Here is a 13020-nt window from a genome sequence, read left to right as displayed (position 1 = left end):
GGATGGATAGTTCCAATCTGCTGGTTCACTCCTCAAATCCCTGCAACAGCTGAGGCTGAGCAGGCTGAAGCCAGGAGCTGGGAATACAATCCAGGTTTCCCATATACATGGCATGAACCCAACCACTCCAGCCATCAGCCACTGCTTCCCAGGAATCAGGAGCAGAACCAAGACTTGAACCCAAGTACTCTGATATGGGATGCCAGCATCCCACAGGTTGTCTCAAAATCTAGGTCAAATGCCTACGTCAAGAAGCCTGGCTCTTAAGTGCCATTGGTTGATGCAGAGCAAGACAGGAAGAGAAAACCTCTCAGGGTTGAAGGAGCCCTATAAACCCTAGATGTCAACAATAACTAAGATGAGTTATTTTCAGAGTGGTGTTCTAATCTCTGTATATTTAGAAAATTATTTCATATTTCATACTTTACTGTTTGCAGAAGATATAAGTGTACATATTTAAATAAACTTTTTTTTTTCATTTTATTTGAAAGGGAGGGAGGGAGGGAGTGGGGAGAGAGAGAGAAAGCGAGCGCGTGCACTTCCTTTTATTGATTCACTCCACAAATGCTCACAACAGCTAAAGCCAGGAGCCTGGAAACAAACTGAGATCTCCTACATGTATGACAGGGACTCATGTACTCGAGCTTCCCAGGATGCACATTAGCAGGAAGCTAGAATCAGAAGCACAAACAGAACCTGAACCAGGCACTGTGATGTGGGATGCAGGCATCCCAAGTGGTTCTTATCTAATGCACCAAATATTGACTCCAAATAATTTTTTTTTTATTTTAGAAGAGTTATAGCTTTACAGAAAAATCAGGATGATAGTCAAGGTTTCCTGTCGACCCCACACTCAGTTTCCTGCATTAGTAATGTCTTTCATTAACATGGTATTATTAATGAACAAATGCAGATGCATTATTAACTCAAGTTCATAATTTAGTACAGTGTACCATTTTACCTCATGTCCCATTTCTATTCCTGGTTCCCATCCAGAGTGCCACGTTACATTTAGTCATCTCCTCCTGGCTGTGATATTTTCTCAGGTTTCCCTTGTTTTTTGACAGTTTTGAGGAGTACTGCTCAGGCATTTGATAGAATGTGATTAGAATGGAATTATAGACTTTGTATTTGGAGGAAGACCACAGAGGTGAGGCGCTGTTCTTATCATGCCATAGCAAGCATATAGATGGCCAACATGGCATATGGCTATTAATGTTGACCTTGACCATCTGGCTAATGGAGTGTTTGTCAGGGTTCCCACCAGAAACTTTCTCTCTGGCCCCTCTCCACAGTGTACTCTTTGGAAGGAGTCACTGTGTGCATCCCACACTTAGGGAGTGTGGAGTTACATTTCTCCTCCTTCATGGTGGAACATGAAATATAAATTATTTGGAACTTCTGCATGGGAAATTTGTCTGTTTTCCCCCATTTATCTATTTTTTCAATCATTCATTTATGTTGGTATAGACTCAGGGATATTTATTTTATACTTTGGGATATGATTCAATACTACTTTATTTTATTGCTAAAGCTGTTCCAGCTTTGGGAGAAGTTGTATTTTTAAATGTAAAAATCTCTGTAAAAAACAGAGTCAATAGAAGGAAATGTTTTTGAAATTTTCTCTTAATGGGTGTTATTCATACCATTTTCCATCAAATAAAATTCTATTGATTGCTTGTCATCTAATAATAAGTGTCTGTATTTTAATGTACTAAGATCAGAAAATTGACAAGTGTGCAAAGCTAACATAGGCAACATACAATTCAGGGCTATAAGGAATACCTCTCCTGTTTTCCTCTCCAAATCTCCCTGGAGGCCACTGCTTATAGGGTAAAGATAACACCCTCTGTGGATGTCCTTGGGCTACATGGTGCAGTCACTGTGACCACTGCAACCACTCCATGGGTTCCAGTTAGTACTAACTTGAATTATTTTAATTTATATCTTTCTCACCAGGGTCTTTTGTGTATATGCATCACTCTTCTGGGTCCCCCTGTAAATGTAACCCACCCGAAACCCTGTCTTTTGTTCATATATTTCTTATTACAAGTTGGTATCTTTTATCTGAAATGCTTGACATCAGAAGTATTTTGGATTTTGCAGTTCTTGTATTTTGGAACAGTTGCATATATGAGATATCTTGAGGGTTAGACTCAAGTCTAAACACAAAATTCATTTATGTTTTTAAAAGATTAATTGATTTAAAAGAGCAACAGAGGAGAGAGAGAGAGAGAGAGACAAAGGAGTAGGGGAAAGAGAGAGAATAAGAGAGATCTTCCATCTGCTGCTTCACTTTCCAAATGGCTACAAAAGCCAGGACTGGCTGGCCAAAGCCAGGAGGCAAGAACTCCATTCTGGTCTCTCATGTGGATGGCAGGGACCCAGGTACTTAGGACATCTTCCACTGCCTTTCCAGGCACATTATCAGGAAGTTTGATTGGAAGCAGAATACCTGGGTCTCATACTTGTGCTCTGATAAGGAATGCTGGCATTGCAAGTGTTGGTTTAAGCTGTTATGCAACAATATTGGTGTCTTATTTATGTTTTATATGCACTGTATACACATGGCTTGAATGTAATTTTATACAATATTTTAAAAAATCATTTAATTAATTTAAGAAACAAGGAGAACAAGATAGAGACAGATGTACAGAGAGTTCCTATTCACGGTTCACTACCTAAATGCCCACAACAGTTGGGGGTGGGGCCAGGTTGAAGCCGTGACCTGGGAATTCAATTCATCTCACTCATGTCTGTCACATGGATCCAATTACTTGAGCTATCATTGTCTCCAAAGGTCTACATTGCAGGAAGCTAAAGTTAAGAGTCAGAGATGGGTTCATACAGAGGCAGTTGGGTATAGGATGCTGGCATCATAATCAGTATCAAAACCACTGTGTTAAATGTCCACCTCTTATTCAATATTCCTAGTGCTCCTGTATTTTGACTGATACACATCCCATGAGGTCAGGTGTGGCATTTTTAATTTGTGACTTCATGTTAGTGTTCAAAAAGTTTCAGATTTTGAAGCAGTTTCATATTTTTGGATTAGGGTGTCCAATATGTATGAGAATATTTCATAGAGTTAATGGAAAAAGTTATTTTAGCACAAAAATTTGAAATCCATACTTTTTAATCATATATATTTTCTATGAACTTGTTGAATGCATCTGATAATTATCAACTGCCTTGTGACGTTGTGGGAGCTGAGTAGTCTGAACTTAGCTGTCCATAGGGTAGGCTGCAGGCTGGAATCTTGCACAGTAGTTAATGCTGTAGTTTGAAGCCAAAGCTCTCCCTTGGGAAACCTATCTGCTGGTAAGGCCTCAGCGGATCGGGTGAGCCCCACCCACATTATGGATGGAACTTAAGTCCTGATTGTAGATGTTAACCACATGCACAGAGTACCTTCACAGCAACAGTGAAATTAGTTAGTGTTTGATTAAATGACTGGGTTCTACAGCCTAGCCAGGTTAACATCTAAAACTGTCATACTGACCCCTATGAACAGGAATAGTTGTTAGGATGGTGAGAGGAAGGCCTGGAGATGGGTAATGGGTGTGCCCTTTAGAAGGAGTGATCAAGAGACGACATTTGAGCTGAAATGCAAAAAGATATTAAGGAAGGGAAGGACTCAGCTACTCCAAGACCGCATTTCTGCAGTTTCTCACATGATAATGATGTTTAAGAACCACTGATTAATGGTGCATATTTTTGTTATTCAACTCATTCTGGGAAGACCCATTCACATATCAATGTGAGTCCATTCCTCCAAGTGCCTGCTTTATGTACTCTTTGGAGCTGGCAACTAAGTGGCAGAAGAGAAGAGCTCATGAGGGAAGCTTCAAAAGGTCCTAGGACACAGTGAGGGGGACAGACTGCTGCAGGCGAGGACTAAGTTTGCCTTGAGGTGACCATGAACACAAATCCCATCCCCTTTAGTGAGAGATGAAGCCATGACTCTGGATTGTCACTCCGGGCAAGCCACCAAACCCATCAGTGCTTCAGCTCTCCAACTGCACCAAGTAGAGGTGATAACTGAAAAGCAATTCTGTAACATGAGCAGTGGGATTTGTTGGGAGGTGTGACTCAAGGACCTTGCTATCAAATGTGGTATGGGTGCTGTGTGTGAAGGAGTTGGTTGCTCTTCCATTCATGTTCTTTCCACTCTCAAGTTTTCTGTAGGAGGAAAATCTTGCTGCAATAGAGATTGCAGAAAATCCAGGGTGATACACAGGAGTGAAATAAGCTTGTTTTCTTCTAAAGATTTATTTATTTGTTTGAAAGAGTTACAGGAGAGAGAGAGAGAGAGAGAAATAGGAAGGAAATAGGAAGGAGAGGGAGAGATCTATTTGTTGGTTCACTCCTCAGATGGTCACAATGGCCAGCACTGGGTCAGACTGAAGCCAGGAGCCAGGAGTTACATCCAAATCTCCCACATAGGTGGCAGGGGCCCAAACACTTGGACCATTTTCCACTGCTTTTCCCAGGCCATTAGCAGGGAGCTGGATCGGAAGTACAGCAACAGAATAAGAACTGGTGCCAATATGGGATGCCGGCTTTACCTGCTGTGCAGTGATGGAGTGGGCTCAGCTTCTGTAAGTGTCATCCTTTGTGTGAGTGGGGAAGAGACTGAGACCCAGTAAACTAAATGTCTCCCAAGTCCTCCCCAGCCCTTGTGTCCTGCGGTTGCTTCTTGGACCCCAGCGTCAGGGAGTCCCTCCACGCGGTTAACAACACACCCACTGGCTGATGATGTGTGGGCATTGCTCAGCATCAAGCATCACTACTGCACTTCTCAGAGAGGCTGTCCCTTCTCGGCATCACCATCAGGCTGAACCCAGAATGAACCTGCACTTGTATGTGACCCGTGTTAGCTTCACCCACGGCTGCCACACACTTTGGAAACACAGCTCAGCCCCAACACAGCCAACTTGTTTTGTTTGTCACCAGTGTAGTGGGCCAGAGTTCTTTTGTGCTTAAGATTTTGAGGTAGGCCAGACATCAGTGACCATTGTTTGCTGATTCATAGCAGGCACTTCATGTTTCCTTGGGGGGCAGTGGTGAAGCCCCTTTCTCTGGCTTCAGATGAAGATGGGCATACCTTGCCTTTTCCACCTGATGTGGAGGGGAACTCACGGCAAACACCTTCTGCAAAAATTCTCTAATTTTAACTCCTGATCCTTTCACCCATGGATGTAACATAGAAGAGTGAAACTCCCGTTCACAACCTTTTTTTTTTTTTTTTTTTTGAATCTTGAACACTGGCCTTATACTTCACTTTGCCATATACTACCTAATATTTGGGGATCTCAGCCCAGCACTAGGAGTAAATGGCTCCATGCATTAGTCATCTCTTCATCACTGCAGCAAAGTACCTGAGGTAATGAACGTTGTAAAGAGAAAAGACGTTTTTAACTCACCATTTTGGAGGTTCAAGCCCAAAGTCAGGTGACCGCATTGGTTTGGTGTCTGGTGAGGGTGGCAGGTGGCAATGGCAAAGCAGAGCAGATGAAGAATCAAAGGGTAAGCCGGGGGGCGGGGCAGAGAGAGAGTGTGAGATGTGCATTCTGAGGTCATGATCCCAATGATCCCAGGACCTCTGACCTAGACCCCACCTCCAAAACACCATAATTGGAAGAAATATCTACTTTCTTAGAGCCATTAACTTAACAACCTTGAGTTTAAATATCTGCATGAGTTTGGGGACCAAATCACTTTCAAACCATAGTGCTCCATTTTAACATTGTTGTATATATGTGTACATTGACTGAATAGAGATGGTCCAACTTTTTAAATGTGTTATGAACTCACCTGATTCAGTTAATAAAAAGTTAAGTAATGAAACTAATATTTCTACAACCCTGAAATCATTATTGTGTACTCATAAATTGATTCCTCAGCTGTGTTTTCACCTTCAAGGGATTTATGATTTTATTTGACCAAATTTCTGGACATTAAAAATGATAGTGCATAAAGATAGTGCATAACGTACAGACAGGAGTAGTGATTGCTATTTATGATCAAGAAGGCTTCATGGTGGTTGAGCAGGATTGCTGCATTTTGTCATGTTCAGACAGCACCTTGAAGACAGCCCACATCCATTCTCCTCTTTATGCTCTTGACTTTATCAGCTGTGCAGTGGATCTGGGGTGACTGAGTCACAGTCAGTGCAATCACCACTAACGGCCTATCTTGAGCTGGGACGTATGAGACATGTGGGTTTCAGGGTAACTGCTGGCCAGAACCTGCCTTATTGCCCTATAATTCTTAAAGAATAGATATTATTTCCTATTCCAGATAGGAATAAACACCTGGCAAATGCTACAAGATCCTGTCTTAGTCTGTTTTGTGTTGCTGTAACAAAATGCCTGAGGCTGAGGACTTCATAAAGAACAGAGTTTGTTTAGCTCACAGTCCTGGAACTGACATCTGCTTGTCTGGTGAGGGCCTCATAGCAGATAACATCACGATGGTGGGAGTGCATACAGAAAACAAAGATGAAATGGCAATGCAGAAAGCAAGAGAAATTCAGGGGAAATGTCAGTCTTGCATATAATAACCTGCTCTCATAGCAATTCTTGAGGGAGTAAAAATTGACTTCTGAAAAAATAAAGTATTAATCTTTCCTAAAGATCTCATCACCTCCCACTGGGTTCCATCTCAAAAAGGTTCCAGTGACTCAAAACATGCGACACTTGGGATGAAGCTTCCAGCACATGAACTCAGGGGGATGTACTCAAATGCTACCCAGACCATTTTAAATGCTCAGCAGTAGGGGAAATATGGGAACGACTTTCTAGCTACATGAATCTAGGCAGCAAGATCAAGTAATTTTATTTGTTCACTTGTTCTCTTCTAATATACTTATAGGAACACCCAATATGTGCCAGGCAATTTTCTAGGGGCAAACAGGGATTTCAAAAGGCTAGTAAGAAAACAACACTAAACCAATGTGTGTCCTTGAAAGTGACAAGTCCTGGGACTGGTGTTGTGGTATAGCAGGTTAAGCTGTTGCCTATGATGACAGATCTAAAATCAGAGTGCCAGTTCAAATCCTGGATACACTGTTTCCAATCCAGCTTCCTGCTAATACACTGGGAAAGCAGCAGAAGATGGCCCAGGTGCTTGGGCCTCTGCCACCTCTATGGGAGACCTGGATGGAATTTCTGGTTCTTGTCTTCTGTCTAGCTCAGCATTGGCCATGCAACTATTTGAGCAGTGAGCCAGTGGATGGAAGATAGCTCTCTCTTTTTCTCTCTCTGCCTTTGAAAAAATGAATCTTTTTCTTAAAAAATTGGCAAATCCTGTAATAGGCTGCCTAACCACTCCCTATGGGGAAATTATATTTACTGAATTGTTAACTTTAGGTCCAGGTATTGTAATATAAAACATATTTCAAACAAATATTGGAGGAGTATAATGTTATTATTAATAGGCTATTTGATTTTCTCTTCACTGATTCACAAAATTTGCAATAGAAGATATCTGAATATGGAAAGGAATTTTAGTATCAGTTCTTTGGTGTAAACCTAATGCATCAGAAAAATTCATTGATTTGCAGTTTCAATTTTGCTGATGATTTTGTACATAAAGGATTCAAATTAGCCTGCAGACACATTTGCCATTTGAGTCCCAAACATTTTAGCTGTATGTCAAAGCATCTTAAAATATGATAGTTGACAGTCTGTTTCAAAATATTTCTTTTTATGTTTGTGAAAGCCACAGTCCTTGTCTCTACATGACAGCCACAATTTTGTCAACAATCTACCACTTATTTATGGAGCTTTAAAATCTGATGATGGCTATTTACTTGTACTGTGTAATGCCTCTGTGGGAGCAATAGGAGGGGGCTTGCAAAGGTCTGAAAACAGTAAAACAGTAAAAACTGGCATTGCAACAATTCATTTTCAAAAACACACTGGACTCATAAGTGAGCTTGATTTCCAAGTTTATGTAACCTCTGATGTTAATGTTCTTCTCACCTAAGGTGTCACTATGCATAGTTATTTTTCATCCATGGGGAAATAGTCCTGATTTGCACTGAATTTCAATGATGTTGTGCTAGGCAAACTGTCACTTTGGAATGAGGGTAAGCAAGCCTTTGATAACAACTCTTTGCTTCATCTAAAACTTGCAGGTCACTCAACTCTGGACTCAATCACATTTCCTGTCACCTTTAATTCATTATTAGCTTGCTCTTCTGGGGCCCCAGTAATTGGTAACTACTGGGAAAATGATGTGCAAACCACCAAGAACTGACATTTATTTTCAACATTGTGAAAACTCTTTGTGACAACTCTTTGTGATGGGAATTGTCCCAACTTAAAAAAATTCTTTTTAAAGATTTTATTTATTTATTTGAGGTATAGAGTTACAGACACACAGAGAGAGAGAGAGAGAGACAAAGAGGTCTTCTATCCACTGGTCCACTCCCCAAATGGCCGCAATGGCTGGAGCTGGGCTGATCTAAAGCCAGGAGCCAGGAGCTTTTTCCAGGTCTCCCATATGGGTGCAGGAGCCCAAGCACTTGGGCCATTTTCTACTACTTTCCCTGGCCATAGTAGAGAGCTAGATTGGAAGAGGAACAGCCAAGACTAGAACAGTTGACCAAATTGGATGCTGGCGCTGCAGGTGGAGGCTTAACCCAATATGCCACATCACTGTCCTCCTTGTTCCCAACTTTATAAGTTCATTTTAAAGGCCTTAGTGTGTCCAAGTCCAAATAAGCTGTCAGTAGTAGAGCTAATATTAAAAAAAAATGCAAAATGATGCTCAGCCTCACTCATAGTAAAAAAAAGATGCTAAATAAAACTGCATGGAGATACTATTATGAACAACACTAAAGAATTCAAAGATCCACCATATTTTTGAAGATGTGGGAGTTCAAACTCTATAGTGACTATGAGGACATTGGCAGCATTTCTCAAAATTAAAATTATATGTATTTAGTCATGACAGAATTGACTTCTGCACAAAGTTACTAATTATATCATTGCTTATAAATGTAAAAGATTGGGAACATACTTAATTGTCATTAATGAGGAACTGGTAAAATAAATTATAATACCTCCATGGCAGCATACTATGCAGTCATATGAAAGGAGGATGCTTATGTAGCAAAATGCAGATAGTCTATATACACTATTAATGAAAAACCCATGACACAAAACAGGGTGCATGTTACTAATTTTTATTGTAGAGGATGTGGATGTGTATGTTTGTACATGTTTTTGTGTACGTGGAATGTCTCTGTTAGGAATTTTATTTGCCTGAAAATGTCATCATTTAAGAAATATAATTGACATGTTAATAATTTTACATGTGACAATTTGATACATGCATAGAATGTGTAAAGGTCAAATCAGGGTAATTGGCATTTCCATTTCTATAAGTATTAATTATTTCTTCATATTGGGAACTGTTTTAACTCTTCTCTAATTTTTTATTAAATTTCTTTTTATTTAGTTGAGAGGAAAAGAGAGGGGGAAAAAGGGAGAGAGAGAGATAAAGAGAGAGAGAGAGAGAGAGAGAGAGAGAGAGAAAGGAGACAGAAGGAAGGAGACAGAGATAAATCACCCATCCACTAATTCATTTTCAAATGCCTGAAACACTTAGGGCTGTGTCAGGCCTAAGCCAAGAGCCTGGAAATCAATCCAAGTCTCCTATGGGGGTGGAAGGTGGCAAGGTCCCAAGAACTTGAGCCATTATCTGCTGCCTCCCAGGGTGCACATTAGCAGGAAGCTGGATTTAGAGGTAGAACCAAGACACAAACCCAACACTCCAACATGGGATGCAGGAGCCTTAAGTGAGATCTTGACCACTCATCCAAATGTTCACCTTTATTCTAATTATTTATAAAACATATAATAAATTTTATGAACTAAAGTCTTTCTGCTGTGCTACAGAACAAGTAGAGCTTATTCCTTTGTAACTATATTTTGGTACCCATTGTCGAATCTCCTTCTATCCCTCTCCCCTAGCCTTCCAAGAGTCTAGTGATTACTATTATACCATACTTATATGAAGTAAACTTTCTGGGTTTCCACATATGTAAACTTGCAGTATTTGTCTTTCTGTAGCTGGCTTATTTCACTTAACATAATGTCCTCCATTCCATCCATGTTACTGAAAATGACAGGATTTCATTATTTCGTGTGACTGAAAAATATTCCATTATGTATAGATAATACATTTTCCTTATACATTCACCTGTCAATGGACAGGCACATGGTTGATTCTCTATCTTGGATATTGTGAATTAAGGCTGTAACAAACTAGGTATGCAGTAATCTCTTTGGTATACTGATTTCATTTTCTTTGGAAATATACCCAGTAGAGGGATGATAGCCTGATCACATGATAGATCTATTTTTGGTGCTTTTTTATTTTTGAGAAAACTTCATACTGTTTTCCATAATGGCTGTATCAATTTACATTCATACTAACAGTATATAAGAATTCTCCTTTCTCTGCATCCTTGGCAGCATTTGTTATTTTTTTTTTTGTCTTTTTGATTATAGTCATTCTAGCTTGCAGGAGATGATATATTATAGTGGTTTTGATATGCATTTTTTCATATACTTGTGTTAAGTATTTGCATATCTGAGTAATGGCTAGTAGATCATTTGTCCATATAGAAGTATTTATTTATTTTCATTTTTCAAAAGGCAAACAGACACAAAGAGAAGGACACAGAGATTGTCCAGCTATCAATTTATACCCCAGATATCCTAGGGCTGGACCAGGCCAAATCCCAGAGCCTGGAACTCAGTTCAGGTCTCCCACATGGGTGGCAGAGATGCAAGTACATGAGCCATCACTTGATGCCTTCCAGAGTGCACATTAGCGGGAAGCTGGATCAGCAGCATGGAAACCAGGATTCTAAGCAGCACTTCAATACGGAATATAGTGTCCTGCATGGAATCTTAACCAAACCCAACACCTTCCCCATTTGCTCATTTTAAAAATTACGGTGGGATTTTTTTTAGTGTTGGTGTTTTGAGTTCTTTATGTATTCTGAATTTTAAGCCCTTGTCAATGAATCATTTGTAAAGGTTTTCTCCCATTCTGCAGGTTGTCATTTCACTCTGTTGATTGTTCCTTTGCTGTGCAGAAGCTTCTTAGTTTGATATAATTCCATTTATTTATTTTTGCCTTATTACCTGTGTTATGGGGACCTTATCCAAAAACCATTCCCTATTTAGATATCTTGAAGTGTTTCCTTTGTTTTCTTTCAGTAGTTTCATAGTTTCAGGTCTTACATTTGGGTTTTTGGTCCACTTTGAGTTGATTTTTGCATATGGTGAAAGATGGGACATGCTCTGGTTTCCGTCTTCTGCATATGGGTATCTAGTTTTCTCAGCACTGTTTATTGAATAGAGTACCCTTTCAGCAGTGCAATTGTTGGTGCCTTTATCAAAGATAAGTTTATTGTAGATAAATGAACTTATTTCTGGTTCACTGTTTCATTTCTCTATATGTTACTGTGTACACCACTGCCATATTTTGGTTATCATAGCTTTGTAGTATATCTTGAAGTCAGGTTTTGTGGTATGTCCAGGTTTGTTCTTTTTTCTCAGGATTGTTTTGGCTATTAGGGATCTTTGTGTTTCCATAGGAATTTTAGGATTTAAAAATATTTTTTTTACTTTGGAAATTTAAATTTATTAAATAAAAGTTTTTAAAAAAGATTATAATTTCCTCAAAATTTCCTGGTTTCTAAACACAAAGGGATGCACGTACACACAAATATTAGCATTAACAAACAAATTCAGCAAGGTTATAGAATACAAACTGAACACTAAAAAAAATCAGTTGCATTTCTATGTGTTAATAATGAATAACCTGACCGGTGCCACGGTTCAATAGGCTAATCCTCTGCCTGTGGTGCTGGCACCCCGGTTCTAGTCCCAGCTGGGGCACCGGATTCTGTCCCGGTTGCTCCTCTTCCAGTTCAGCTCTCTGCTGTGGCCCGGGAGTGCAGTGGAGGATGGCCGAAGTCCTTGGGCCCTGCATCTGCATGGGAGACCAGGAGAAGCACCTGGCTCCTGGCTTCGGATCAGCACACTGTGCCGGCCGCAGCGTGCCTGCTGCAGCGGCCATTGGGGTGATGAACCAATGGAAAAAGGAAGACATTTTTCTCTGTCTCTCTCTCTCACTGTCCACTCTGCCTGTCAAAAAAAAAAAAAAAAAAAAAAAAAAAAAAAGAATAACCTATGAAGAGCTTCATTAGAACTCTGAGGATTGCATTGCATAGAATATGTAAATTCCTTTGGGAAACATGGACATATTAATGATATTAATTCTTTCAATCCACACACATTTTCATGTGTCCTCTTCAATGTGTTTCATCAGCATTCTGTAATTTTCATTGTGAATATCATTTAAATACCTTTTTTTATTTCTTTTTCATCAAGTTTGTGATTGGTGGGTAAAATTGCTGTTGAGTTTTGTATGTTGATTTTGTATCCTGCATCATTTTATTTTATTGTTTTAAAGATTTATTTATTTATTTAAAAGTCAGAGTTACAGAGACACAGGGAGAGCTCTTCCATCTACTGGTTTTCTCCTGAAATAGCTGCAATGCCTGGAGCTGGGCAAGTGTAAATCCAGGAGCTTCATCTCGGTCTCTCTCATGGGTGCAGGGGCTCAAGGACTTGGGCCATCCTCCACTGCTTTCCCAGGTGCATTAACGGAGCTGGATCCAGAGTGGAGCAGTTGGGACTTGAACCGGCACCCACCACATGAGATGCCAGTGCTGCAGACTGTGGCTTTAACCTACTGTGCTGCAGCACTAGTACATCATCACAGAATTTGTTTATTTGTTCTAACAGATTTTTGGAGGAACCTTTAGGTTTTTCTTTAAATAAAATCTTGTCATATGCAAACAGAAATAATGTGACTTCCTCCTTTCCAATTTGAATGCTGTTTCTTTCTGTTGCCTAATTTCTGTGGATAAACCTCTAGTACCTTGCTGAATAGAAGTGGTTAACATGGATATCTGTGTCTTGTTAC

General features: G+C 39.9%; 1 protein-coding gene and 1 long non-coding RNA gene across 13 annotated transcripts in view; one reads left to right on the top strand and one right to left on the bottom strand.

The window, feature by feature from the left end:
• ESR1 (estrogen receptor 1) overlaps nucleotides 1-13020 on the top strand; it is a 478649-nt gene that overhangs the window by 125522 nt on the left and 340107 nt on the right. The window lies entirely within an intron of this gene.
• Nucleotides 1-13020, bottom strand: part of LOC138849567 (uncharacterized) — a 51254-nt gene that overhangs the window by 24642 nt on the left and 13592 nt on the right. For both annotated transcript variants that reach the window (XR_016233625.1, XR_016233624.1), the window contains exon 3: nucleotides 5427-5475. This is a non-coding gene — a long non-coding RNA (uncharacterized LOC138849567). The remainder of the gene's footprint in view (nucleotides 1-5426; nucleotides 5476-13020) is intronic.

This window comes from Oryctolagus cuniculus, chromosome 5, assembly GCF_051225735.1.
Source record: "Oryctolagus cuniculus isolate XC-2025 breed Fujian yellow rabbit chromosome 5, ASM5122573v1, whole genome shotgun sequence".
In the NCBI taxonomy this organism is placed as follows: Eukaryota; Metazoa; Chordata; class Mammalia; order Lagomorpha; family Leporidae; genus Oryctolagus; species Oryctolagus cuniculus.
The sequence above is the reverse complement of the archived record's forward strand: the minus strand, read 5'-3'. Positions and strand labels throughout refer to the sequence as shown.